The sequence below is a fragment of the Giraffa tippelskirchi genome, chromosome 8 (genome assembly GCF_054371585.1).
Source record: "Giraffa tippelskirchi isolate mGirTip1 chromosome 8, T2T-mGirTip1v1.2.pri, whole genome shotgun sequence".
Taxonomy (NCBI): domain Eukaryota; kingdom Metazoa; phylum Chordata; class Mammalia; order Artiodactyla; family Giraffidae; genus Giraffa; species Giraffa tippelskirchi.
Genome location: NC_137282.1, coordinates 7,318,938 through 7,346,852, shown reverse-complemented (window position 1 = coordinate 7,346,852; position 27,915 = coordinate 7,318,938). Strand labels below are relative to the sequence as shown.

General features: G+C 47.9%; 1 protein-coding gene and 1 long non-coding RNA gene across 8 annotated transcripts in view; one reads left to right on the top strand and one right to left on the bottom strand.

Annotated features, from left to right (window-relative positions):
- Positions 1-336: 336 nt before the first annotated feature.
- On the bottom strand, positions 337-4,963 carry LOC145519110 (uncharacterized). The gene is made up of 2 exons (XR_014063539.1): positions 4,810-4,963; positions 337-1,080 (listed from the first exon to the last, which is right to left on the bottom strand). It is a non-coding gene; the product is annotated as an uncharacterized LOC145519110 (long non-coding RNA).
- The window catches only part of CSGALNACT1 (chondroitin sulfate N-acetylgalactosaminyltransferase 1), a 323,001-nt gene continuing 299,859 nt past the window's right edge, over positions 4,774-27,915 (top strand). Inside the window, exon 1 of one of the 7 annotated variants that reach the window (XM_081524356.1) lies at positions 4,774-4,972. The gene's annotated coding sequence lies outside the window, so the exon portion shown is untranslated. Of the gene's footprint in view, positions 4,973-5,052; positions 5,415-27,915 lie in introns of those variants that run through there. The other 6 variants (XM_081524353.1, XM_081524358.1, XM_081524354.1 and 3 more) reach the window with 6 other exon arrangements.

Below are 27,915 nucleotides of genomic sequence, written 5' to 3'. Positions count from 1 at the left end.
GCTATCCTTGCCCCTCTCATCACCAAGTGTTAATATTTTACATAGTAGCTTTCCTGTCCTAACATCCTTGTTGTTTAGTTGCTAAGTCGTGTCCAACTCTTTGCGACCCTGTGGACTGTAGCCCGCCAGGCTCCTCTGTCCATAGGATTCTCCAGGCAAGAATACTTCAGTGGGTTGCCGTTTCCTTCTCCAGGGGATATTCCTGACCCAGAGATCGAACCCGTGTCTTCTGGATTGGCAGGCAGATTCTTTACCACTGAGCCACTAACATCCTTGAGTACACCTTACACAGCCTATGTCTATTGTCAGTAATAAAGATTCTTACAGTAACGTCTGTTATTGAAACACATTCTCTTTTTAATGCAGATCTTATAACATGTATTTACAGCAGTGACAGGGCTTAGAGTAAGGCCTGGAAGTTGGACAGGACTTTGAATTTACTGACTTAAGTGATAAATGATCTATTTTTTTTAAAAGATGCTAATAATGCTTGGAAAGAAGCAATAATACTTAAAATAATGTATCCATCAGAGTTAAAAAGGTTGTCTGCACAGAGTTAAAAGGGCTGTGTTTACAGAGTTGTTTGTACACTTTAGAGACCCAGGGTGTCCAAGGGATATGTCTACAAGCTGGTATTCCTGCTGTCCAAAAAGACAGGCCCGGGTGAGCTAGATCTGTATAAGGGTGGATTACCGCGACTGCTGCAGAAATAAAAGGCTCCGTCTTGAGCTCATCTGTGTTTAGATCCCAGGATTTTATGTCAGGCGGATGCAGACCACATGTGAGTTAGTCTCTGGTGCTGCCCCGCTCTAGTTTTTTTCTGTGATTCCCCCTGTAAGGCGTTTCTTGTCTCCTGGGGTTGGTGGGTGGGTGGGGGATGCTGGGTGCACAGAAGCAGAATGGCAGCGTCGCCGGCGAGCCGCTTGGCGTGCTAGATGCTTCTCGGTGAGGTCTCGCTGATCCTGTTGACAGCAGGGGCCCACGGAACTGCTCCAGCCGTCTGGCACTTGGGGAAGAGTGCTCAGAGGAGGCCCAGGATGGGAGGATATCTTGTCCTTCTTGTCCTGCTCCCGGACCGACCTGGGGGGAAAGGGCACAAAGAATGGAGGGTGTAGGATTGCAGATAATACCAAGCACCTCATTGAGTCTGATGCCTTATGTTAAGTTATTACAAAAGGAGCACCAGAAATAAAAAGCATACTTTTCCTTCCCTGGTGGCTCAGCTGGTAAAGAATCTGCCTGCACTGTGGGAGACATGGGTTTGATCCCTGGGTTGGGAAGATCCCCTGGAGAAGGGAAAGGCTACCACTCCAGTATTCTGGCCCGGAGAATTCTACAGACTGAACAGCCCATGGGCTCACAGAGAGTTGGACACGACTGAGTGACTTTCACTTTCCTTCCTACCTAAAACTGGGACCTCCCCTAGTCCCCACCAACTCATATAAACATTTGCCCAAGTCACCGTCTTGGAGTTACCCTGAGTTACTCCCTTTTTGTTCCTCCCTCTGCCCTGCAGCACGACCACCACCCACTCCATCAGAAAATGCTCTGTGGTTACATTCCAGTTTATATCCTGAGCCTGCCTCCTCTCCCCACCTTTTCTGTTGCCACCCTGGGCCTGGCCACCGTCACCCTCTGGACTATATACTATACCGTGCTATAGCACGGTTTCCTCACCAGCCTTCCTGCTTCCTCACCTGCCTTGCCGAGTCACTCTTCTACATGACAGAGTCATCTTTGGAAAATGTAAACCAGATCGCATGGTTTCCAAGTTAAAACCCTCCAAAGACTCTTCATCGCCCTTGGCATGAAATCCAAAACTCTCACCAAGGCCTCCCCCAATTTTTTTTTTTTTAAAAGCGTCCCTTACTCAGTCAACACATTTTATCTTATTATTTTAAAAATACACTTATTTGGCTGCACCAGGCCTTAGTCGTGGCATGTGGAATCTAGCTCCCTGACCAGGGATCGAACCCTGGCTCCCTGTGTGGGGACGGTGAGTCTTAGCCACTGGACCACCAGGGAAGCCCCAGTCAACACATGTTAATTGCCCCTCCACTCTGTTTGAGTTACAGGGCTTATGGAATGAGGTCTTCAATGTGTGTGATATTTGGTGTAGAAAAACAAAGCTCGCCTTTTTAGGTCACACGTTATTTTCCTCAGTTTAAGTGAAAATCTACTTGGCAATACACTGCATACGTGTGAGATGCTATGGACTATAATTAGACCCAATCTGAATGACCGCACCCCCCACCCCCTAGATCCCTGCTTGAGCAGGACAGACCTCGCCCATCAAATGAGTCCCTCTGCCTCCACAGAACAGTTGCTGTGATCTAAGAAATCAGATAACCCTGATGATTAGAGCTATTTAAAGGAAGAGTCAACACACTTGAGTGACCCCCTGACTGCGTCTCTTAGTAAAACAGTAATTGAGTTTCAATGAATGGGCTTCACCACTGTTCCCTCTGCTCCTGGACGGCTCTGGGTCCGGCTTCTCGAGGATCCTGGCGAGGCCGAGCAGTCTGACCTTGAACTGGGTGAAATATTTTTGTACTTTAAAGCTTAGTATCTATGCAGTATACATCTGAAACGGTTATTAAACAAATTACATATTAAACTATATATAATTTGTATTTTCTAAGTATAAAAGTTTGACATCGTATGTATTGTTTTGCAGTATATGTATTTTTATTCATTTTAAAAATCTGTTACTTTTCCCATATAAATTTTTAAGTTGATATGTTGTATATTCCTTTTATTTAAAGAAATCTTTTTTTGGCTGAGTGGCATATGTGTAGCATCTATAGTATCTTAGTACAGTATGTTTTTATATGACTAGTTCCACCCCCACCCCCATGAGGATAAAATCACTCTGGCATCACGAACTTCCTCATTTCCAGAACTTTCTGTGTATTTCTGTACTTTTAACAACATTATCAGGACCTGTGAAGGTGGTAGCACTTTTATAAATAGGTTATGGAAATTCACATAACATATTTTGAATCCTAAATCACTATGTTTGTGAAAGGCATTTACATAAGAACACGTCAGCTAAAAGCTGAAACCCACGTAGAAACTATGAAAGTCTAAGGGAACCCATTCTTCCACTGCGGTCACTGTCTCAGGTCCATTTGTCTATGTCCATTGTAGAGAGCGGAGTTACAGGGCTGAGCGGGGATGCTCTTTCCCTTGCTCTGTTTCTGTCCCTGGGAGAGACTGAGGATGACCCACACCACCTCATACCAGTGCCCCTATCAAACAGTGCTCCCCAAATAACCTGTATAATCAAATAGTATCTACTACATAATAGCCAAAATAACATCTACTTCCTTTCTGGGTAGCACACCCACAAAAAGTATTATGTATTCTCACACTATGCTAGGACTTAGTTTTGTAGTTTTATCATTTTTCAGCTGTCTTATTTTCTCATTATTGTACTAACTATTGTGAAAATGTACCTTAGCATCAGGTACACCTTAGCCAGCCCTTCATGACTCGAGACATGTGTGTCAGTGTGAAACATATTGATACCTAGATCACTGTGCTGATCCACTAGTATCGAACTGAGAAAGACTGGAAAACTTCTTCAGATACCTTGACAGGTGTGTTACAAGCCGTGGAGAAAAGGTGACTAATCCTGACTTGATCTCCCTTTTCCTTGTGTAGGACAGGGAAAGAAACAATTGTAGCCACGGGGGGTGCCCCCTATCTTCCCCACGGCCAGTCCCCATGACCTAGAAGCTGAGTCCCCTGGAGTCCGGCACAGCAGCCCCTGCTCAAGTTTTTGGTCCATACTTCAAACCAGATTCTGCACTTAAACCCTAGTAAATAGAAATTCCGGAGACATCATTGAACAGAGCGATGGCAGACACCTCAGCAGAGGAAAGAAAATCAATGCTTTAACAATCCTCCTATCACTGCCTGGAGCGGGGGATGCCGGTGACAGCTGTAAGGCTCTGAAGAGGTTCCTTATTCCCCAGAGGGCTTGGTGGTGCTGGCTCTAATCTTTACAGGACTCATCACTAACCCAGCCTCCATGGGGGCCTCCATCTGCCCAGTGGGGACTGTCACATGACATGGATGGAGGAGGCTTGACCAATGACTTGTACCTACATATGTGTGGATGCCCGGTTAGCTATTTATTGACCATCTCCATTGCTTGGCCACGTTTGGGGAACGCTTGCTTCTCCCCCTCTTTCCCAAGTCACAGTTGAGTTCCTGTGGGGACCTCATCACGAGATAACTCACTCAAGGGTGTGGGGGCTGGGAGCCGAGCCACCGAGGTCTCAGGGCCTCCTTGGAAGAGGGATGACCTCGTCTGGGCTGGGGGCCGACGAGGTAGGAAGCAGGCTGGCTGCGGGACTGCTGGCTCCTGGGGGTGCTTCCTGCAGGCAAACAGGTGCCTGCCTCCGGGACTACTGCCCTGTGCCCGCAGGTCCTCGGCCTGCGGACTTCCAGCGCTCTGCTTGGCCAGGCAGTGGAAGGGGCACCAGGAGCCAGAGGGCTGGTTTCTAGCTCTGGTCCTGCCTTGGCACAGCCGTGGGGCCTCTGCAGACGGGATGGCAGGTGGAGAGGTGGCCTCCTCCAGCGGGACACTGGCCCTCCCGAGTCGCCTTCATTATACTGGGGTTCAAGATACCCCCAAACTCCGCCTCCCGCAGAAAACCTTACAAGTCCAGGGCACCCGTGGCCCCGAGGGCATGTGTGTGTCGGGGGCTTTCTCGTCAACACCCTCCCGCCTGCTTTCCACCCCCCCCCCCACCAGTTCCCTCCGCGGCCCCCCAGCGGCCGTCAGGGGTCCATGCAGACCTCACTCTGCGCAGCGGCTGGGCTTGGGACTCACTGCTTTCCGACCTTCGCGCGCGGCGAGTACACGCTCTCTCCGGGGCGGGCGTCCTGACCCCCCCTCCCCCCGGCCGCATAGACGGCGACTACGGGATTCATTTTCCTCAGCGCCGTCTGCAAAGTTTTGGTGAGTGAGTCGGCCCAGGGCGGGGAGGGCCGCCCAGAGCCGCGAGGGGCCAGACGGGTGGGAGGGAGGGGGTCCGGAAAGAGGAAGGATAACCCTCGCCGAGGAGACACCGACCTTCTCTCTCTCGGCCGGAGCCCGGCTGCCGCCGCGTCCTCGCCCCCCTCCCGCAACTTCTCTGGCCTCGGGCGCGCGCGGAGCCGCCACCTGCGGGGTGGTCTCGGGCGCGCCCGGCGCCCGGGGAGCCGCTCGGGCCGGCGCGACCCCCGCCCCGCCCGCGGCTCGCCGCCCCCCCACCCAGCCCCGGCCCCAGCCCCGGCTCCGGGCTTGGCGGCGGCCCCGCGCTCCCCGCCCGCGGGTCCCCGGAGGCTCGGCGGCCGCCGGAGCGGGAGGTGGAGCCGAGCCCGCGGCGCCGCGCAGGAGGAGCGGCCGGCAGCGCCCCGCGGTAAGTCGGGGCCGGGCGCGGGCGCCGCGGGGGCATCGGGGGCGTCCCGGCGCCCCCAGGCCCGCCACCCTCTGGGGGCTCGCGGAGGGCAGGGCCGCGCGCAAGGGGGTCGCGCCGCAGGGAGGGGAGGGAGGGGAGAGGGGCGAGGGCGGCCCCCGGCGCAGGTGGGCGCGCGGGGTCGCCGGCGAGGCTTCCCGAGAGGGGTCAGGGCGCGGCCGCGCCGGGGTCCCTTTGGCTTCACCAGCCTCCGGCGGCGGCCTTTAGCTATTTAATGACTTTATCGAACATGCACTTTAAAAGTAGCCTCTGCACGTGCCCGCGTGACCCCTTTGCCGCTCCAAACCGAGTCGTCTTCGCTGGGATGGAGAGGGCGCGGGGGGCAGCCGGCCCTCTGGCCTGGGACCCGGGCCGGGGGCGATCGCGCCCGAGGGTCGCCGCGATCCGGGGTGCTGGGAGGAAGTGCCGTGTGCGGCCCGTGGAGGGACCACTCGAGGGCACTGGTCTGGGGTGGGGCGGAGGGCGGGGCTGGGCGAGGAAGGCGCTACAAAGACGCCCGAAGTTGTTGTTTCCGCGGCGCTTCCTGCACCTGCACTGGCGTCGGGGACTTTGAAGTTATCTTTTCATCGACGAGCGAAGGGACGGGAGAGGAGGAGGCCAAACAGCGGTGTGCAAGCCGAGACAGCGAGCCCTGGGAAGCACCAGCTCATGATAGAGAGGGTGTTTCGCAAACGCCAGTTTTATTCTATTTCAAAGCCTCGGAGAGGTTTTCACTTCATGTCATTAGAGAAGTCTAGACAATAAAGATAATTAGCTGTTCTTTCACGTCTTTTTTTTACTAGAAATTGAAATTCAGTTCTGCCGATTTCTTGGAGTTTGTTCACATTTTCATTCCAGAAAGTCGTAATTATCCTAGCGTTACTGGCCACAATGAACGTTATGAACAAGCCCTGCGCAGTGCTGTCGTGTTGCTAATTGGAAGGAGAAAAGTCTTTCAAACTTGGATATAGAAGCATAAAGCGAAAACATGAAGCTTTAGTTTTAGAAAGTGATTTGAACACGTGTGATGGTGTTCAGCCGCTATGTCGTGTCCGACTTTCTGAGACCCCATGGACAGCAGCAGGCCAGCCTCCCTGTCCTTCACTGTCTCCGGGAGTTCGCCTAAGTTCATGTCCGTTGAATCGGTGCATAATAGGATGTGGGGTGGCCTGTTGTGCTTCCAGAGAAGGTCGGTTCCTGGAAAACCAGAGATGGGCCACTACGTTTGAAATATGTGATGATTCTTTCCATCCTGTATGTGGTCTCAAGTGTACGGTATTGAAATGCTTTAATTCTGTTCATCTTTGTGTTCCAAACCGCAAACTGTGTTAATGAAGTTCAAAGCAAAATCTCTAGCTTTTGAATTCACCAGATTATACTGAAGTGATGGGAACTTTGGCTTTGCCATCTCAGACTCCTGGTCTCCAAGCAGCCTCCCCTTTGTTAACTGTATGACCTTGCACAAGCTCATAGCCTTGGTTTCCACTTTGTTAAAAGCCAATAATATCCCTCACTTTATGGAGCTGTTAGGGAAAAGGAAATAACAGTGAGGGACTTATCCTAGCGTCCGGCGCACAGTAACTGCTCTGGAAAAGTTGTCTCTTGTCTTGCTTGACTTCTAGGAACCCGCAGGTGTGGCGTGTTTCAGCGTAGTTGTTGTTTTTCATTTAAACTTCCTTCTGCCTTGCCATCTTCCTTCCTGTCCATTCATTCAAGCGCCCTTGATTGAAGAATCTCAGATGCCGCTCTGTCTGGGTGTTTGGAAACAGTGGGGGTGGGCGATACTGCAGGTTTTTCCTGTTGGTGAGATTTCATCATGAGGTCACAGGTGGATGACTTGTACTTCCTAGTCTTCATGGTGCTCCAGCTCTGTCCTGGTGTAATGTTGTCACGTTGGAAAGAAAGCACAGGAAAGTGCACGGTGCTGGCTTGTGTCTCCAGGCCAGCTCGGGGCCTGGCCGGGTGGGGCTGCATAAATATTTGTGGATTTGAAAGACAGGATGTAATGAAGTTATTCTTCAAGTCACATTTTTTTTTTTCCTAGTGAAAGGACTTCTGGTTTCTAAATGATGGCCCTACTGTATATTCGGGCAAATGGAGGTTATTATGGAAGGCAGCTCAGGTAGACTTTATTACCTATCGATTTACCCTGGTGGTGAAGCAGTCTTGGAAAAACTGCAAAGGCTAGTCTGAGCAGCGGCTCCACCACTAGGGGCCCCCTCTGCATAGTATATCAGCCAGGCTGTTGTTCTTTGCCATTATTATGTCCTTTAATGCAGCTGTCCCCAACCTTTTTGACACCAGGGACTGATTCAGTGGAAGACAATTTTTCCACGGACTGAGGGGTGGGTGGGGGATGTATTTGGAATGATTCAAGCAGATTACATTTATTGTGCTCTTTATTTCTATTCTGATTACATCAGCTCCATCTCAGGTCATCAGGCATTAGATTCTGGAGGCTGGGGACCCCTGCTGTAATGTATCAATAGCAAAGGAACTGAACTTCTCTGGTTCTCCACATGGAAAAGGGCAACCTGTGTGAGAAGCATTACTGAAGGCCTAAAAAGTATGTGCAGGTGGTCTTAAATATCAGATTCAGTACCATTTTAGAATAACTTTAAAGGTTTAAAGGAGATTTAAGAACTGGATTTTTTGCTTTGTATATCCTTATATTCCAATAGATGATTTTAAAAGCTGTCTAAAAATTCAAATCTATGCTTTTGGCTTAGTATTTTCAGGGTTTAGGGAGAGTATGTTTTTGGTTGAGCTTATTTTTATCTTTTAATGTGCTTAATATTGCTTTGTTTCCTCAGTTGGTACTTGGAGCACTAATTACTTGCTTCTCAAGGAATTTTTCCGGCCAGCAGAAGCTGCTGGTGTCTTTTTTAAAAAAGGGGCCGCATGAAATTTCACACATAAAAAGTATGCTTTATTATGTTCTGAGAATGTATCATTGAAAAGCATTTTTCTTCTGGGAAGTTTTGAAAAACCCTCTTATTTCCAGATTCTAGCCTGAATGAAGCTAGTCAGGCTTGACACTATTGGACAACTTGAAGATGTGCTGGTGTTTTTTTTTGTCAGATGAAATTTGCTATTTGGTAGGAAGAAACACTGACAAGGTATGTAAGCAAACATGATGACTGAAAATATTGACATTGTTTGTGAGTGAAAAGGAGAATATTGTGGTTTCAACTTTTCAGCAAAATTATAATTACAGTGACAGACTAAATACCAGTAATCGGTGAAGTTAAACTAACAACAGTTACAGAAGCATTCAGTGCATTGCAGGCCCCAAATCATACTGAGGGGTTTCTTCTCAGTTCAGAAAGTCAGCAGACTTCTGATTCTGATTTTCACATGATGGAACTTTTTTTTTTTCAGTATTTTTAATGGACGTGTAGTTGATTTATAATGTGTTAATTTCTGCTGTACAGCGAGGCGATTAAGATACATGTTCTTTTTATATTGTTTTCCACTATGGTTTACCATAGGGTATTGACTATAGTGCCTTGTGCTATCCAGTAGGGCCTTGTTGTTTATCCAGTCTGCATAAAAGCTTACCTCTGCTGACCCCAACCTCCCACTCCATCCCTCCCCCAACCCCTCCCCCTTGGCAGCCACCAGTCTGTTCTCTGTGTCCGTGAGTCTGTTTCTATTTCACAGATATGTGATCATTGGTGTCATGTTTTAGATTCCATCTATAAGTGATATTATATGGTATTTGTCTTTCTGACTTATTTCACTTAGTGTGATGATCTCTTGGTCCATCTATGTTGCTGCAAATGGCATTATTTCCTTCTTTTTTATGGTGGAGTAGTATTCCACTGTGTGTGTGTATATATATATATATATGTATATATATGTGTGTACCACAGCTGCTTTATCCATTCATCTGTCGATGGACACTTAGGTCGCTTCTGTGTCTTGGCTATTGTGAATAGTGTTGCTATGAACATAAGGGTGTATGTATCTTTTTGAGTTGCAGTTTTGTCTGGAAAATGTCACGTGGCGACCCTTTAAAACCAGGCAGTCTGGTCTTTGCTGCCTTTCTGTCAAAGTCTAGATTATTACTAAGAACTGGGAAAGAGGGATAACTGCTTCGTTATCTTTGAAGGATCTTCGAAGGTTGTAGATCATTCTTATTATCCCTTCCCTACGAGTAAGCTAATGTCTGGGGGTTATGTTTAGGATTCTGAGCACATCACAGAGTCACACAGACCCTGTTTGCACAACAGCTCTTCTCTGGAGCTGGGCGAGTGGTGCGGTGGCCCTCAGACATCCAGCAGTGAGGGCACCCCATATTCACGCCTCCCACTTCCCCCCAGAAGGTGGCTGAGGTCAGCCACAGCGATGTGTGTGTAGAGCTGCATGCAGAACGTTTGAGTTTGGACTGGAGCCCCAGAGCTGACCAAGATGATGGCTGCCTGGGGTGGGAGGAGACACCTGTTTACACCTGGGAGTCTTTTTTTAGGAACTTGCGCCTGGGTGGTGCTGGGTGCTAGAGTTGGCAAAGAAAAGTTTGTTTGGATCCTGCGACTTAGTGACACGTTGCTTTGCTGCACAGATCATTTTAGTCGCTGTTTTCAGATAGTGGGAAACAACCTCTGGTTATCCCGGGGTCATGTCTGATCCTTTGTTTCCTTTTCACACCCAGGGGTATTTGAGTTGGTGGAGGAAGAGGGCAGCAGGAAACAGGGAGGAGGGGATGGGAGTTGTCTGTTTACACTGGACACTGAGAGGCACGTGGGCACATGCCGTGCAACTTGCTAATAGCGGCCGTTCAAAAGAACCCGCCTGGCAGTGCAGGAGATGCAAGAGATGCAGGTTCGATCCTTGGGTCGGGAAGATCCCCTGGAGGAGGAAATGGCAACTCACTCCAATATTCTTGCCTGGGAAATCCCGTGGACAGAGGAGCCTGGCGGGCTGCAAAGAGTCGGATACAACTGAGGGACTGAGCACAGCACAACACCCTGGTGCTTGGGGGAAATCCACATCTACTCCATTAATGAACTTACTAAGGTGACGGCCTTTGACCTGGGTGCTGCGTACTCGCAAAGGTGACCTTCTGCTTCTGTCTCCCGCCCTTTAGAAACTTGCTTCAGTTGGTGTGTCCGCTGACATCGGTGAACAGGCTGCTGCCAGCCCAGGAGATGCCCCTGTGAGCTGAGCATCCATGCCAGGTTTCGCAGCGTGGGAAACAGAGTGTAACCTCAGCCCCCTCACCTCCCGCAGGGCACTCTTGTGGGGGCACAGGTTGCACAACTGTGTGTGAGGCTTACACCTGTACAAGCGGTTAGCACAGTGCCGGGCACCTGGTTGATGAGAGATGTACCTTCGCTGATGCTGGTGGTTACTATTATTTATTCCTGATAGCATTGCTTTCAGGGTAGAGCATACCGGTAGGGATAGCAATCTGGAACAGAGGGTTCAGGTGAGCTTAGTGCTTTATAATAATGTCTGAGGAAGCAAGTGATTCATTCATTTCAGATTTCTTGCTGCATTTCCATTATAGTTCTTCTCTTCATGTGACAAAAATGGCTCACACAGAGCCCTTAACCACGTGACAGCCTCTCTCCTAAATGTGGGCCAGGAGTTGCTCATGTGACCAGCACAGCAACCTTAGAAAGACACACTCTTATTATCTGCATTTTGCAGATGAGAAAACCAGGATGTAGCGAGGCGAGTTACCTGCCCAAGGTCAGCTCAGAGGTGGCGGCCTGGGCCTTGGGTCCACGTCTCCCACCCTGTGCTGTCTTTTCCAGCATCAGTACTCCTTGAATTGGTAGCTCGGAAAACGTCTTAGTGTCCTGAGGGTTAGCAAAATGTGAAAACATTGATTTTTCCTTAGATTCTTCTGTTTGTATCCTTTTCTAGACACGATGGAGCAAGATGATAAATAGACTGTTATCAGTGGGTCTGCTTCAGCACTTTTTATTTGTAGATCTTTTTATATGGCTTTTTCTAGTAGCTTGAAATACAATACAGTGTGGTACGACTTACTTTTGCACAAGATTTAACGTTTTAACAAGGTGCTTTGTAGGCATGTTATAAGCGGAATGTATGAATAAAATCCAGCGCATGGGTTGCAGAATATTCAGGTGTGAAGGCTGGAGTCAACCACTCATGCATTCACTTAACAGAAATTTCCCACCTCTTTTCTGAAGGTGCTCTGCCAGACACACGGAAGAGACGGCAAAGGTGTGGAAGGCTGCAGGGCAGAGGAAGGCTCCAGGCCTTGAGCGGGGCATTGCTGGGGTTTGAATCTCAGCTCTGTTGCTCACTGACCAGGGGTCTGGGTCCCATCAGTAGACATCTCTGAAGCTTAGTTTCTTGTATGTGCGTATGTACATAATGAAGAATGTATGTATGTATGCCTGTATGTACACAATGGGGAATGTATGTATGTATGCATGCATGCATATACATGATGGGAAATGTATATGTGTATGTACATAATGGGGAATGTATGTATGTATGTATGTACATAATGGGGAATGTATGTATGCAAGTATGTACATAATGGGGAATGTATGCATGCATGCATGTACACGATGGGGAATGTATATACGTATGGTACATAATGGGGAATGTATGTATGCAGGTATGTACATAATGGGGAATGTATGCATGCATGCATGTACATGATGAGAAATGTATGTGTGGATGTGTGTACATAATGGGGAATGCGTGCATGCATGTATGTATACACATAATGGGGAATGCATGTATGCATGCATGTATGTACACAATGGAGAACATATGTATGTATGTACATAATGGGGAATGTATGTATGTACATGGTTGGAAATGTATGTATGTATGTACATGATGGGGAAGGTATGTGTGTATCATAATGGGGAATGTATTTATGTATGTATATATCATAATGGGGAATGACAGTACTCTGTTGGCTATTGCAGAAATTAAATGAGATGCATGGGGAAGGCATGAGACTCCTAGAAGTGGGGAGTCCTGACCCACAGTGGTGCCTGCCTCTTTTCCTTTCCTACCTGTCTCTTTTCCCATCCCCAGTTTCTGGGGGTGGTAGAGATAAAGATGCTTAGCATTCTAGATAGAATGATTCAAAATCTTCCTTTCTGGCTCTCCTCGTGGGGCTGGGACAGACCGGGTACCTAGTAACACGGGAGCTGGGCCCAGTGTAGGGCTTCTGCCACGTGGGTCTGCTACCCAGGAGCCCAGAGGAGGATGGATTCCAGGGAGCCAGGGCAGCTTGGAGCCCAGGATAGGCAACTAGGGGTCCAGGGATGAGGATGAGGGTCTTTTGGGGGAGCAGCCAAGAACTGGGGTCTCAAGAAAATTGGAGCAAGCCACACCTGAATTTGAGAGTGGCTCAGTGGAAGGGGTCTGGGGTCTGGGTGGAGGGGAGGCCGACACGTGAGCAGCTTGTTTTCGGGGGCATGAGGGGGGTCAGGCGGCTCAGATGTGCGGGCTGGCGGCTGTGCGAAGGCACGAGGAGTGGCCTGCAGCCCCCCGGACCGCCCCCCGCCAGTGCTGCAGGGCCAGCTACAGACTCCGAGCTCCCTGGCCTCCCTCTACAGGGTTTTTCCAGAAGCACCGCAGCCCCTCCCAGCAAACAGCCAAGTCAGGATGATTAGTTGTTGCCAGTTTCCACTCCAGACCTTCAAGGGCTCGCTGGTATATCACAGGAGAATAAGCCTTTGCTTATTCCAGTTGGAGATTCAGTTAAACACACCCGGATCTGTTCTGGCGAGGCAGGGCGCCAGGCCCAAGGGGCGCCGTTCAGGGTCCCCCTGGCGTGTCTGTAGTGTGGGCTGTGTTGTAAGGTCGGGGGTGTTTTCGGGGAGATGTTCCCAGTGGTTTTATGATAATGGGCTGCCTTGTTTGGTGTCCGGGGGTGGATGCCATGTGTGGTAAGGATGGAATGCAGGCTTTGCAAAATCATTATAGCCTGGGAACAGCACCTCAGCCAGGGAACAGGAGGCCTGACTCATTTGTCCTGCATTGGCACGTGGTCATAAACCAGCCCGTCTGTGGATAAGCAAACAGAACCTGCCCAGGTGCAAGAGAAGCTTGATTCAGGGTTTCAAAAAAAAAATGCAAGAATGTTTAAAAAGGTACTGAATCAGGGAACTGTTTGTTTAAAGCAAGCTACTGTAGTTTTCAAAAGCCCATTTAATAGAATTAATAGTGTGTATTAAAATGAAATGAACAGGCAGACTTTAAAAAAGCTACAGAAGGTTAGCTTTGTGGGGAGCAGGGGAATCCTGCTCATGAAATCCAGGTTGGTTCCCAGGTTCTTGGAGAGCTGAATAGAATGGATGTTTCCTGATTGCTGTAGTAAGTGAGACCCAAGAGATGCGGGTTCAGTTCCTGGGTCGGGAAGATGCCCTGGAGAAGGAAATGGCAACCCACTCCAGTATCCTGTGTGGAGAGTCCCATGGACAGAGGAGGTTGGCGGGCTACAGTCCATGGGTTTGTAGAGAGTCAGACATGACTGAGTGAGTGGGCGTGCATGCACACACACACACACACACTGGTAAGTGACAAAGTCTGGGAGGAAGTAGACTGAGCGAGGAGGCAGCACCTTGGGGGTGGGCCTGGGCTTGGAACCTGTTCATCCGGGTTCACACTCCACCCTTTCTCAACTGTGCTCCTGGGCAAGTCACTGAATTTCTCTAGGTCTCAGTTTTCTCATCTGTAAAATGAAGATAATAGTGCCCATTGCATTGGGCAGCTGGCAGATTGTTTTAGACAATGTCGGTGGACTGCTTGGCACGTGGTGGAGATGTAGTGGCATCAGCTGCTGTGACTGCAGAGCTGCCCAGGGAGGAAGGTGGGAGGGAAGATGGGGACCAGGAGCTCCTGCATCCGCCTGGGCCTGCATTCTTCAGTTCCACTCTTGTCTAAAGTTCTAGACGATTCTAATCCAGTGTGTCCTGAATGTCCACTGTGTATATGTCCTGATGATAAGGTGTCTGGGGGTAGACTCTGATCCCATAAAACTGCCCTTGATGTCTTCATGTAGGTCATGGTCTTAGGCCAAGAGGGGCAAGACCGTGACTGCGTCTTGTTAAAGAAGGAACACCTGGGGACTTCCCTAGTGGTCCAGTGGTTAAGAATTCGCCTTGCAGTGCAGGGGACGCTGGTTTGATTGAGGTTGAGTAACTAAGATCCCATGTGCCAAGGGACAGCTAAGCCCATGTGCCACAACTACCGAGCCCTTGCAACACAGCTGGAGTCCATGCCCTGCAATGAAAGATCCCACATGAAGCAACTAAGACCCAATGCAGCCAAGAAAATAAATATTAACAAAAAGGAAAGAATGGCTAATGTCTCTCAGCTATTTCAGTGAGCTGCCCAGATGATAGTAGCAGGCCCTGTCTTATTTCCTATCTACTCTACATACAGATGGGTAGAAAATAAGTACTTCTTGGACATCATAGACATAAATCACTCAAAATACCAAGGGTACCTTTGGCTGTCTTCTTTGTGTAGAAGTGAGATTTATTTACGGATGTGTATGGCTACATAAGGGGCTTCCCAGGTGGCTCAGTGGTAAAGAATCCACCTGCCAATACAAGAGACTCAGGAGACGTGGGTTCGATCCCTAGCTCGGGAAGATCCTCTGGAGGAGGAAATGGCAGCCCACTGCAGTATTTTTGCCTGAGAAATTTCATGGACAGAGGAGCCTGGCGGGCTACAGTCCATGGGGTTGCAAAGAGTCGGACATGACTGAGCAACTGAGCAGACATGTGTGTGCCTATGTAATGAGAAGCCAGCAGAGGAGGTGTGTTTGGGGGGATATTTCTTTGGATGTACCTGTGACATGCAAACTCTTGTGTCTGAAGCGTGTTCTTTGGTTGGGAGGGTCCTTCCTTGATGCTGGGAAGAATTGAAAGCAGGAGGAGAAGGGGACGACAGAGGATGAGATGGTTGGATGCCATCACTGACTCAATGGACATGAATTTGAGCAACCTCTGGAGTTGGTGATGGACAGGGAAGCCTGGCGTGCTGGGGTCGCAGAGAGTCGGACACGACTGAGCGACTGAACTGAACTGAACTTTGTATGTCTTTTCACTGAACTTGTGGCCCATAGGTTTCTGGGCCAGAGTGATGAGAGAGCTCAATTTACAGTTTTTCTTTGTTTTGTTTCTCTCCTCCACATGGCATGCAAAGTCGCTTCAGTCGTGTCTGACTCATTGTGACCCCATGGACTGTAGCCTGCCAGGCTCCTCTGTCCGTGGGATTCTGCAGGTGAGAATACTGGAGTGGGTTGCTATCCCCTCTTCCAGGAGATTTTCCTGACCAAGGGATCTAGCCCAGGTCTCTTAGGTCTCCTGCGTTGGCAGGCGGGTTCTTTACCACTAGCACCGCCAGGGAAGCTCTGTGTACACAGGTTGCTTCAGAAGGAGTCTAGATTGACGGAGAGAGGTTCCCCCAGCTGACTGACCCTGTGAGTCATGTTCTTAATCTCTAAAGTAGGAATTTGATCATTGAGACTCAGGGGCCATTTGAATGCGAAGCAGCGAAGTGGATGGACTGTGAATGGCTCCATCAGTCAGATTGGTGGCCGAAGCCAGAACCCGAGCTTAAAACTAGTTCCTCCCTTGGACCACGTGAGTTGATTCCACATCTTGGGTCTTGGTTTGTCTCAAAACTGAGTTTTCTTTGTAGAGAGGGTATTATTCACTGATGTAAATAAAAATCCTGGGTGTGTTTTCTATGACTATCCTTGAGTATAGAGGAGAATTTATCCAGCTTCACTGGAATTACCTTGTTCTCTTCCTCCAAGAGTGAGTCTGGACCAGTGCCTGGGCTGTCATTAGCTTCCTCAGGACCTTTATGCCGAGCACGAGTCTCACGATCTGATGGAAACGGGGCAGAGGCAGGAGGAGACACAGGATCTAAACATGTCTGGTCGCCTGAAAGCACCGGGAGGTGATGGTTGGGTTTGTGGGGAGGATGCTGCCTGGGCTGGAGGTGTGTGGGAGGCACCAGCTTTTAGAAACTCTCTTCCCTGGTCTCTGTAAGTGATTTAGTGATCCTGTCGTTATTTTGGGGAGGGGAGGGGCAAATGTAATGCCAGTGTGAGGTGGACAGGCATAACTGCAACTCTTAATCACTTAGGAATGAGAGTCAGAGAATGAATGGAGAGGCTTTGACTAAAGCCTAGCTGTCCACTATGTGAATAATGCCTGGCACCAGTCTGTCTACATGAACTAAAAATCTTTGAAATGGCAAAACTGTGCATCTGAAGGGAACACTTGGATTCTGGAGGATTTGTCGACTTCATTTAACAGTCTTGTTGGTGACTTCTTGGAGTTGAAAGTCATTGGGGGTGTAGGGGGGAAACACCGCTTAGCAAGCATACATCAAAAGAAATGTTATCTCTCAGATCAGTTAGAGCAACAGTATTTTGCAGAACTAAGAGCGCATTTGAGATCATTTGGACTGTCTCCTGGTTTTCGGAACAGAAGGAAGCCCAGAGAGGGGACGTACCTTGTCTAAGATGAGGCAGGTGCTAAGTGGAATGACACTGTTGGGAAGGGAGCCCAGGTTACTCGTTTCCGTCTCGCTGCTCTCTATGGGCCGTGCAGTCTCCTTGGGTACCAGGCCGGCTGGCAGGTAGTGTTAGGTGCCCCGACAGTGATGCCACCTGTACAGCTCTCACGTTTTCCTGAATTTGGTTGGGGAGCTCCCTTTGAGTGCCTGGCGCTGTTCTCGGTGCTAGAGATATACGTAGGTAGAAAGACAAGGTTTTCTGACCTCAAGGAGCCCACAGTCACGTTGAAATATGAAGAAGAGGTATATTGTCAAGCTGTGGCTTAGGGACACGTGGGACATTGTCCCTGGGATGGTGAGCGCTCAGTGCCTACCTCAAGATCAACAGGATTTGTTTTTATTTCCTGTTGATTTTACAACGTCGGAAGTGGGAATGATGGCCATACGTTTCGTGAATCAAATTGACTCTGAATGATTCCAGCTTTGTCTGGAGTCAGTCTGTACACATCCAGCGAGAGGTTTAAAATTTGAAACCCTCTGTCCTCTGCACTTGAAACGCATGGTCTTTCTGGAAACACATGGTAAGAATAGTTCCGGATGAGTTTGTTTATGGACACAAGTTAAAAATCGGATTGTTTATGCCAAAGAGAAATAAGATGTGAATATGGGTGCCACTGAAGCTACATCAGGTTGAATAATAGTTTTTAAAATTAAATCCAGGCACATTTTTTCCCCCACCGTGAGTGCAGAAGCTTAGGAAGAAATCTACTTAGGTACTCAGTAGTATCCGAAGCACTTTATTTGTGGAAATTTTTAAAACGTCTATGAAAATACTGGAAGAACCAAGATTCAGGTAGACCAGATGCTGTGGCAGGGCAGGTGGCATGGCAGGGAGACCCTGTGTCCAGGCGTGGCACCCCTGTGGTACCAGGCCTGACACAGCAGAGGCCTTGTGTCATTTTTGGACGAGACCGCAGACCCTCGGGGCGTGGGGACTGCAATTCACACAGTCATCTGATGCCCTGCGAGCAGCGTGACTCTGTGTAGACACAGAAGGAAGGTTCTCTGTAAACACGCATGGAATGAACAGAGACATCAACTTCAAATCCACAGGGCTGGGAAGAAACTGTGTTCGCAAACAGGACAAGTTACCTCCCAGGGTCCCTGCATGTGCGGGTAAAGCTGACCTTGGAGAAACCAAACAAATGACCCGCCCTTAAAAATCCTTTTCAGTATCACATGCTGTTCACAAGCATGCCCGTTTCTAACTCGGTTCCCACATACTGTTTTCTATCTTGGTGTTTTTTTCCAAGCTACCTGTAAACCAATTACGCATTCATAATCTTGAGGCAGGCTGGCTGGATTTAATAGAGTCAGGAAGGCTTCCAACACATTAAGTGTTCTTGAAGGTAATAAAAAGGAGGACTAATTATCTCACTGAAGTGATTATAAGAGAGACGTTGGAGATCTTGACTCATGGGGATTTTGACAGCAGTCAGAGTGGTTAAGACGCTTTGAGAAATGGCAGAGCTGACTTGTTTCAACCAAGTGATTTCCTTGTGTCTATGGTGTGGGTGTATCTGTAGTCCACTGAGCAAGTGGGCAGGCTAAGTAATGCATGGTGTGGCCGGGGCTGGAGCGGGGATTGGACAGTGCGTGCCTGGTGCCCACCGTGGGAGGCTGTGAGGTTTTACCTTGAATGATGGTACCTCTCCTGCAGCCATCTGTCTTGTTCTTTAACAAGCAGTATTCCTTACCAAGCCTGATTTGTGTACATTGATTACACCATTACACTCGTTAAATATTAAAGTGTTTTCCCCCTTGTGTGAAGTCTAATTAGGCAAAGTGCTCTGCACAAGCCTGGCATTATCATTCAGAGTAATTGCCTGGTCACTACATGTGACATACCTCAGCTTCCCAGATCATTTGTCTTTTCTTTTTCCCTCCTATCAGAGTGCCCATGTACCAGATATAATGCAGCAAAGTTTGATGGAGGGTTCAGCACCGTCAGGCCATTAAGAAAGGTCCTGCTGCAAAGGTTATGAGATCTTTAAAAAATGAGTGGAATGATGTATTGTCTAGAGTTGGCATTTATTCATGAGTCAGGCTTCTGGACAGATATTTCTGATGAAACTAATTTTTACTAAGTTGATGAATTGTAAAATAGCTTTAAAGGCTAAAAATACAAGTGACAGTGTTGTTTGGAAGAGAAAACCTGTCAGTAAGTATTATAGTTGCACTTTATACATGCTGCAGATAAAAAGAATAATTTTAGGTGTCAAACCAGTATCTCCTGATAGTCCAGTGGGGTGGTCCGTTAGTTACTTTTAAAAACATATTTATTTATTTGGCTGCACTGGGTCTTAGTTGCAGCTTGTGAACTCTTTATGTGTGGCATGTGGAATCTAGTTCCCTGACCAGGGGTGGAACCCAGGCCCCCCTCCATTGAAATTGTGGAGTCTTTAGCCATTGGACCACCAGGGAAGTCTCCATTACTTACTTTTTCAGCTTATTTCTTCTGTGCAGTCTTAATTCAGAAGTTAATTTCGTTGTGGATTTCCTAGCAAACATTTTGTTCGTATGAGGCCAAAGGTAAGATTATGGATCAGGCTAGTGTCTCTGATAAGTTGTCCACATCATTTTGAGATCCCTGTAACGAATGTTGTCATTTTTGAAAGTGTTATGGTACTTCTTCAGTATTTACTTTTCTAAAAGAATCCACAGTCTGTTGTGAGCATGTGCACACATGGGCACACACATGTGCAAAGTGTAATCTGGGGTTGATGGGCGTGAGCCAGCTTAGCAATAGGCCTGGTTTATTGCTTACTGTTCTCAGGGAGAAAAGCTTTTAAGGCCTGTTTCATGTGATGTGCGATTACCAGGCTAATAGATTTTTCCTTCTCTTGGTCCCAGCAGCTCATGTAGGAGTTTTGAAAGCATCTTTTCCCCTTCACAGTTGCAAACAGCACTAGCACTGCCTGCCCTTTATGCATTCTGGAAAGAAAGCAGCCTGTATCGCCTTGAAGTGAGAGTTACTTTGAGTTGTTTTTGAATGCGGTCAACTCCAAATGAGATTTAGCTGCGAGTTAAAATATGGATATAGAGATCAGAGAACAGAAGGGAACTCACAGATTGTCTGGTCTAACTTTTCTGCTTCCTGCGTGGGGACGCCGGTGCGGAGAGGTCTGCCCTCCTTAAGGTCACGGGGTGTTAGCAGGGGTCCCGCGTGCCTGCACTTGTCTCCAGGCCTGATGACAAGTCTCCCAAGGTGACTGTCAGATCAGGTCCCATCTCCTTGCCCTTCATAGGTGTGGTATACCTGAGCTTCAGGTTAGAAAGGTCTTGAAGGAAAGGAAAGCTTGCTGCCTTTTAACGAGCTCAAGGTAGAACCTGTCTGGGGTTACAGAAGAACGTATATTTTGTATCTGCTAATTGCCATCTTCCTAGAAATGGAGAACTGGGTGCTGTGTCTCCCTCTGAGCGGTTCTGAGTTCAGCGGGGGGTGGGTAGGGACACAGCTGTCTGCTCTCCTGGGATGATGGTCCAAGGGAAGGTGGCTTGCCGCTCGGCCAACCTGGGGCTCAGCTGGAGAGTCGGGTTCTCTGTTCCAGAAGCCCAGGGTCTGGCCTTTGTCAGCCTGCGGTGGCGTCACCAGGGCTGAGTAAGTCATTTCACCAACATGCCAAGGCGCAGAGCTTCGTTTACCTTGACGAGTGACTGTCTCGGTGGTTGGTAGGAAGCCTGGTGGTTAAGCACTTGGGGTCTGAGGCCTAACGTACTTGAGTTTGACTAGCTGCCAGGTACGGGGCTTCCCTGGTGGCTCAGAGGTTAAAGCGTCTGCCTGAAATGTGGGAGACCTGGGTTCGATCCCTGGGTCGGGAAGATCCCCTGGAGAAGGAAATGGCAACCCACTCCAGTATTCTTGCCTGGAGAATCCCATGGACGGAGGAGCCTGGTAGGCTACAGTCCAGGGGTCGCAAAGAGTCGGACACGACTGAGCGACTTCACTTTACTTACAGGGTTTAAGCAAGTTACCTTAGCACCTGAGCCCCCGGTGTTTGGTCTGTAAAGTGGGAGTCGTAGCAAACATTTATATTGTACTCACTCAGTGACATCTGCCGTCTCAGTGGTTCGTGACCATTAACTCATGGGGTCTTCACAGCAACCCCAGGAGGTGGGTACTACCGTTATTCCCACTTTACAGGTGAGGAGACTGAGGCTCAAAGAGGCTCCGCGAATCGCTCGTGATGACCGCTTTTAAGGGGTGAAGCGAGTAGGATTTGAATCTTGGGGCCGGTTGCTCTGTGTCTCCGTCCTCTGCTGCCTCTCCGTCAGGTTAACCTGATTGTGAGGATCAGGTGAGATAAGCTGCCCTCGCTGATGGTGAGAGATCTGACGTCGCCTTAACAATAGCAACAGGAAAATCTCCGTGGTCAGCACTTTCTTTGCCCTTCAAGGAGCTCCCAGAAACCAGATCATAATCAGAAGGTCGCTTTGGCAATTACAAAAGTCACGCAGAGAGAGGAGCCTTGACCGGACGTTCCTCGGTGTGGACGGTGTTGGGGACGGCAAGAGCTGGGGGGCTGAGCAGATGAACCAGACTCCTTTCCAGCTCGCGGGGCCTGGGGACCTTCTCCCCTCCGGTGGCTCTGGGGTTCCAGACAGCAGCTGTGATCTGTTTGGTCTCATCTGTCACTGCTGCAGCACTGACCTCCGCCACTGAGGTTGGCGGTGACACTCACGCCTCCGGGGCCACCGCTGGAAGGCTCATACTCTGACCGGCTTGCTCCACTTGGTATCAAGTTCATAGGCTCGTTGTCAAGTGCAGGCTCCTTTCCAGATTGTTTGCCGTGGAGTTTACATATTACGCTGTGTCTGCTGTTTCCTTTTAAATTCATTAGTCATGGTAAATACATGCACATGTAAACATGCGTGTCTCTTTTAGCTTATTATAACCAAGCAAATGGCCGTCCAGGGAGCATCTAGTACTTTCCCTCTGAAGCCCTCATGTGTGCTTCTGGGTCACATTCCCTGCCTTCCTCCCCCACCCAGGACTAACTGAGCTTCCAAATATTGTGTTAATCGTCTCCTTGCTTTATTCGAGTTTACCGCCGACGTGCATCCCCACATGAGTTACTGTTTTCTTTAAATTTATTTATTTTTAATTGGAGGGTAATTGTGTTGGTCTCTGCCATCCGTCAGCATGAATCAGCCAAAGGTATACATCTGTCCCGCCCTCTTGGACATCCCTCCCACCTCCCACCCCATCCCACCCCATCAGGTGGTCACAGAGCACCAGGCTGAGCACCCTGTGCTATACAGCAATTTCCCGTTAGCTATCTGTTTTACGTATGGGGATGTATATTTATTTCATTGCTACTCTCCCCATTCGTCCCACCTCTCCTTCCCCTGCTGTGTCCACATAAGATTTATTGTTTTTGCGACAGGCTGTTGAATTGGAAAACTTGACTAAAGCCCCCAGATGTATCAAATAGCAGTGACAAAAATAAGTTGTGAGAAAGGCCAAAATGGGCATTTCAGAGGCTGTGTCTGAACACGAGGTTCACAGCTCTTGAAAATCCTCCTTACTCTGAGGGTATAAAAAGCATCGTTCTATTTGTGGAGAAGCCTCTGCTGTGAGTCTGCACCAGCCCCTCCTCCGGGAGGAAGTGAGGTTGGGGGTGCTGCCCTGTGTCCCCTCAGCTGGGCGCCTGGGGGGCCGGCTCTGAATCTCGTGAGATGTTTTGGGGGCGTGGAGAGTGAGAGCAGCTGGGACAGGGTCGCCCACTGCCACATGTGTTGGGGTGATTGTGAGTGCTTCCCCTGGACCAGGTGTGGCCCCTGCAGGGAGGGGGACCAGCCTGGACCTTGACCCCTAGCCAAGAGCACAGTCAGAGGAGAGCTTGTGGAGTGAGTCTCAGGGGCTGGGTCCATCACCCATAGCACAGGATTTGAGGGGAGCCCCTGTAGTACCTACAGAAGTACCCGTGAGAGTCAGAGAGTCAGGTCTGGGTATCTGCTGGTCCAGAGAGTGCAAAGCCTTCTGTACTGGTGAGGAGTTAAGTGTGCCGGCATATAAGTGAAAGAACAATGGTAACACAGTAGAAGTTAATTTCTCTCTTATGTACAGTCAGTAGGAAAGTGGGCAGTTCAGGGGCTCCACAGAGCTGTCAGGATCACACCTCCAAGTTCACTGCCCCATGGCCCAGGCTCATGACTGTGATCCTTGTGCTCAGGGTCAGAGGGGCTGTTGCAGTTCCAGCCATCACATTATAGTTCAGGCAGACAGAGGCAGGATCTGTTCCCTCCTTTTTAAGGATACTTTCAAGATACACACCCAGCATTTCTATTTATGTGTCACTGGTCAGAGCTGAGTCACGGGGTCATGCCCAGCTCTAAGAGATCTTTGGAAATATGAGCTTGTTGCTGGATCACTATGGGCCCAGCTTAAAATTGGGATTCTTTTTGTCAAGAGGAAGGGACTAGTGGATATTGGGAGGCACCCGGAAGTCTGTGCCACTTCATTTTCATGGTATTAGCAGCCAGGTGGCTGTTCCAACCCTGGAGGGGAGGTAACCACAGCCAGGAAGGAGAGGTGGGGAGGGAGGGGGAAGGCAGAAGCCGATGCTTCTTACTTGTTTGGCTTGACTTAAAGGATGGATAATGTACTGACTTGACATTTTATTTTCTGAATCATCATTGTATTTTTGACTTAAAGTAACTTTAGGAGTTTCTGTTACCTACAAGTAGCCAGAGAATTATGGGACCTACTGAAGTTTCCCTTGGGTAGCAGGGGGAATACATACTGCTTGAATATTATATTGATTTCAACTGAATAATGTCTTTATTATGCAAGACCTCCATGCCATCTTCACACCTAAAAAATTAATAATCATCCTTTAAAAGTTGCCTAATAGCCAGGCCATGTTTAAAATTTCCTCATTTTGTAACTAACTGTGGTGATGGACGTTAACTGGATTTACTGTGGTGACTGTTTTGCAATTTGTACAAATATTGGATCATTGCATTATACATCTGAAACTAATTATATTGTGTTAGTTGATACCTCAATTAAAAAATGCATATTCTGGGACTTCCCTGGTTGCCCAGTGGTTAAGACTTTGCCTTCCAGGGGAGGAGGTGTGGGTTCGATCCCTGGCCAGGGAGCTAAGATCACAGATACTTTGAGGCCAAAAAGCTAAAACACAGAACAGAAGCAACACTGTAACAAATTTAATAAAGACTTTCAAAATGGTCCACATCAAAACATTCTTAAAAAAATTCATACTCGAACCTCGTAAATCTACTTACAAGGATTCATCCAACAGAGATCATCAGACTAGTATCCAAAGGTATGTATGTAAAGCATGTTCACTGAGTCATTATTTATAGAGAAGAAAATCCTAAATATAAATCAATGGGAAGTGGTTAAGATACTCTGGTGTCTCCATTCAGAGGAATTCTTATTAGCCTTTAGAAAGAATGTAGATGGTTAATGATGTACAAGTAATAAAATATATTGATAAGTGAAAAAAATTTTTCCTTGATTGTCTCAAGAAATATCTCTTTTTTTGTGTGTGTCTCATTTTCAAAAGGTGAACGTGAGCGAGGTGTATTCAGACAGTGGAGAGCTGGCATAGATTAGCCCACAGTATTCCCCTATCAGTAGAAGGACCTAGACCCCTCTCAGCACAGAGGGGCTTTGCTGCACTGCCTCTATGATCCCGTTTTAATGAATCTGGAGGAGGTTAGCAATAATCTGGGTTTCCTTGGTGGCTCAGTGGTTAAAAAAAAACCACCTGCCAATGCAGGAGACTCAAGTTCGAGCCCTGGGTCAAGAAGATCCCCTGGAGAAGGAAATGGCAACTCAACCCAGAATTCTAGCCTGGGAAAATCCCATGGACAGAGGAGCCCGACAGGCTTCAGTCCATGGGGTGGGAGGCTACAGTCCGTGAAGTCACAAAAGAGTCAGACATGACTGGACAACTAAACAACAAGTAAGAAGCCACATTGGCATGGCTGACTCTGCAGTTAGAAACTCTGAGGCAGTGCAGTTTGACTTGCGGCTTATCCTGGACACAGAATCGGTTTATTCTTACTGATGGAAAGTATAGGTCTTCATAGTGGGAAATAACGGAATCTGTTTTACACTTCAATAGAATTTCACATTAACCACTGGTCAAGTGTGGCCTTGAGTGTGATTTGTAATGGTAACATAACCACAGGGAGTGTGTTCCAAACTGGCAACGGTGCTTTATAAGATGGTGTATTTAAAATCTATGGATAGGATTATATTTTTATTTACCTTAAATTTACTACACACCTTCCACATAAAGCACTGCTGTGTCAGACAAAAGCAATGGAAAACAGTGTCTATTCTTAGGTCATTATTGCCTATTCTCCCCTATTCTTGCCAAATGTTTTACTCTTGATCAACTTACTAATTCTCAGAAATCCTCTTTCAGTGCTATACCATTCCCAGACATTTCAATCTAAAGGACTGGTTTAGGAGTATAATCCTTTGAAAGTAAAGATTCTCCAGTTTTTAGGTTCAGTTTAGTTCAGTTCAGTTGCTCAGTCTTGTTCGACTCTTTGCAACCTCGTGGACTGCAGCACGCCAGGCTTCCCTGTCCATCACCAACTCCCAGAGTTTACCCAAACTCATGTCCATTGAGTCGGTGATGCCGTCCAACCGTCTCATCCTCTGTTGTCCCTTCTCCTCCCGTCTTCAATCTTTCCCAGCACCAGGGTCTTTTCAAATGAGTCAGTTCTTTGAATCAGGTGGCCAAAGTATTGGAGCTTCAGCTTCAGCATCAGTCCTTCCAGTGAATATTCAGGGCTGATTTCCTTCAGGATTGACCAGTTGGATCTTTTTGCAGTCCAAGGGACTCAACAAGAATCTTCTGCAACACCACAGTTCAAAAGCATCAATTTGTTGGTGCTCAGCTTTCTTTATAGTCCAGCTCTCACATCCATACGTGACTACTGGAAAAACCACAGCTTTAACTCGATGGACCTTTGTTGGCAAAGTAATGTCTCTGCTTTTTAATATGCTGTCTAGGTTTGTCATAGTTTTTCTTCCAAGGAACAAGCGTCATGGAATTTCATGACTGCAGTCACCATCTACAGTGATTTTGGAGCCCAAGAAAATAAAGTCTCTCATTGTTTCCATTGTTTCCCATCTGTTTGCCATATTTTATCCTCATACTTACAAATGAATTTAAGATATCTACATGTTCTACCTTTAAAAAGAACAAATTAAAAACGATAAACTCAGTATCATTGAATTTACAAAACATTCAGTTCAGTTCAGTTCAGTCGCTCAGTCGTGTCCGACTCTTTGCGACCCCATGAACCACAGCACGCCAGGCCTCCCTGTCCATCACCAACTCTCAGAGTCAACCCAAACCCATGTCCATTGAGTCGGTGATGCCATCTAACTGTCTCATCCTCTGTTGTCCCCTTCTCCTCCTGCCCTCAAGCTTTCCCAGCATCAGGATCTTTTCAAATGAGTCAGTTCTTCGCATCAGGTGGCCAAAGTATTGGAGTTTCAGCTTCAACATCAGTCCTTCCAATGAACATCCAGGACTGATCTCCTTTAGGATGGACTGGTTGGATCTCCTTGCAGTCCAAGGGACTCTCAAGAGTCTCACCAACACCACAGTTCAAAAACATCAATTCTTCGGTGCTCAGCTTTCTTCACAGTCCAACTCTCACATCCATACATGACTACTGGAGAAACCGTAGCCTTGACCAGACGGACCTTTGTTGGCAGAGTAGTGTCTCTGCTTTTTAATATGCTGTCTAGGTTGGTCATACTTTTCTTCCAAGGAGTAGGCGTCTTTCAATTTCATGGCTGCAATCACATCTGCAGTGATTTTGGAGCCCAGAAAAATAAAGTCAGCCACTGTTTCCGCTGGTTCCGCATCTATTTGCCATGAAGGGATGGGACCAGATGCCATGATCGTAGTTTTCTGAACGTTGAGCTTTAAGCCAACTTTTTCACTCTCCTCTCTCACTTTCATCAAGAGGCTCTCTAGTTCCTCTTCACTTTCTGCCATAAGGGTGGTGTCATCGGCCTATTTGAGGTTATCGATATTTCTCCTGACAATCTTGATTCCAGCTTGTGCTTCCTCCAGCCCAGCGTTTCTCATGATGTACTCTGCATATAAGTTAAATAAGCAGGGTGACAATATACAGCCTTGACGTACTCCTTTTCCTATTTGGAACCAGTCTGTTGTTCCGTGTCCAGTTCTAACTGTTGCTTCCTGACGTGCATACAGGTTTCTCAAGAGGCAGGTCAGGCGGTCTGGTATTCCCATCTCTTTCAGAATTTTCCATAGTTTATTGTGATCCACACAGTCAAAGGCTTTGGCATAGTCAATAAAGCAGAAATAGATGTTTTTCTGAAACTCTCTTGCTTTTTCGATAATCCAGCGGATGTTGGCAACTTGATCTCTGGTTCCTCTGCCTTTTCTAAATCCAGCTTGAACATCTGGAAATTCACGGTTCATGTACTATTGAAGCCTGGCTTGGAGAATTTTGAGCATTACTTTGCTAGCGTGTGAGATGAGTGCAGTTGTGCGGCAGTTTGAGCATTCTTTGGCATTGCCTTTCTTTGGGATTGGAATGAAAACTGACCTTTTCCAGTCCTGTGGCCACTGCTGAGTTTTCCAGATTTGCTGGCATATTGAGTGCAGCACTTTCACAGCATCATCTTTCAGGATTTGAAATAGCTCAACTGGAACTCCATCACCTCCACTAGCTTTGTTTGTAGTGATGCTTCCTAAGGCCCACTTGGCTTCACATTCCAGGATGTCTAGCTCTAGGTGAGTGATCACACCATCATGATTATCTGGGTCATGAAGATCTTTTTTGTACAGTTCTTCAGTGTATTCTTGCCACCTCTTCTTAATATCTTCTGCTTCTGTTAGGTCCCTACCATTTCTGTCCTTTATTGAGCCTATCTTTGCATGAAATG